The sequence below is a fragment of the Poecilia formosa genome, unplaced genomic scaffold (assembly GCF_000485575.1).
Source record: "Poecilia formosa unplaced genomic scaffold, Poecilia_formosa-5.1.2 Scaffold485, whole genome shotgun sequence".
Classification (NCBI taxonomy): domain Eukaryota; kingdom Metazoa; phylum Chordata; class Actinopteri; order Cyprinodontiformes; family Poeciliidae; genus Poecilia; species Poecilia formosa.
In genome coordinates this window covers 1,758-3,252 of record NW_006800424.1, presented here as the reverse complement: position 1 = coordinate 3,252, position 1,495 = coordinate 1,758, and the positions used below count along the sequence as shown (strand labels likewise).

Genomic DNA, 1,495 nt, shown 5'->3' with positions numbered 1-1,495 from the left:
GTTGTTTGGCAGTTAGTGTCCACTGGGGAAGTCGAAGTAACCATTCCTCTTGTTACTTGTTCTATGTGCCCCTTTTTTAACTTTGAGCCCCTGAGCCTCCAAAGGTCTCAGCATGGCCCTGGCAACCATCAATTGTAAGAACTGAAGACCATCGGAGCATTTGCAGCTTTGCAGCAAACACTTTTTACAAAATAAGATTAACATTCATAAATAACATTAGTATGATGCAATCAAATATTGCATTATGATATCTAATCATTACTAGCCATTGAGAAAATGCCCTTCTGTCATCATGTTTTCTACCATGTACGAAAATAATTTTTGTACAATTTTAAGTCTGCTTCAGTCTAAAGAGAAATGCTGTTTATGACATAGTGCTATTTGGAGTGAATTCAGGCAAAGTCGACAATTTGATCAACTCAACACGTCATGAGAGAGGGTATGGGTCGGTTTCCAAGCTAGGTTTTTCCAGTTTTTGTAAATACAGCCATCTGTGAGCCCCAATTACAACTACATGAGTGCTGCCTCCACAGACATGAACAAGTGGAAGCCATGGCTACACTGGCAAAAACAACTTGGAAAAACAATCTCTCACTCCGTTCACACTCCCATCCCTCACCTCCAACGTCCACCACAGCGCCTCAAAATGGTGGTTGAATCATGATGAGTGATTAGCGCTGATTCGTTGACCACTAACACACCAGCCAACCGATAAACTTTTATCAGCGCAGACAGAGCTGGGCAGCGTGTTGAGATGGAAAAGCCGCACAAAATTCGTTGTTCACAAATATAAATCATTCTCACCGCTCGCTCAACGTGCACCTCTGAAAGCACGACTACAAGTTATTCCTGCAGTTCATGTAGAGCTGCACAACCAGAGCTAACGAGGTGGGTTTTAAACTCCAACTTGATTTAAAAAAAAACAAAAAAAAAAACTCTGAACAGAATCATAATTCCTCACAGGGGGTTGATGTAAATATCCATACAGGTCAGCCTGTGTCCAGTTTGAGTGAAAGGAGGCACACTCGATCCGCACTGAGGTTAACTTTAGACATCCAGCTGCTGCAATGCGCAGAAGCGCCAGCGGTGTGATTGGTCCGGCTTTAAATGCATAAACTATAAACCTATCTTCTATAAACATATCGTTTAGGAATAAATGTGCTCGGGCAGTGAAACGCTCAGAGCAACAAAGACGCTTGCAATCCGTTTTTTTTTTTTGTTTGTTTGTTTTAAAGCGATTTTTTATTTTATTTTTTTTTATATTTACCTAAAAACATAAACAAGAACGACTTGGCCTGGCGGTGGCGCTAGTAAAGCATGGCGGGCCGCTAGGCCTATAATACACTGGGGGGAAGCCCTGGAGTGGATACTTTTGTCTTATTAAAGGAACATTAATTGATTTGTTTATTTTATTTTATACTGAATGTTATGAACTACTTTTTCTCTCAAAATAAAGACGTTCTTCTCTATTAACAGCAATCAGACGTTTGGAGCA

General features: G+C 40.6%; 1 protein-coding gene across 1 annotated transcript in view; it reads right to left on the bottom strand.

Moving 5' to 3' along the window:
* The window catches only part of mmp17b (matrix metallopeptidase 17b), a 23,309-nt gene that overhangs the window by 20,760 nt on the left and 1,054 nt on the right, over window positions 1-1,495 (bottom strand). The gene's annotated exons all lie outside the window — the stretch shown is intronic.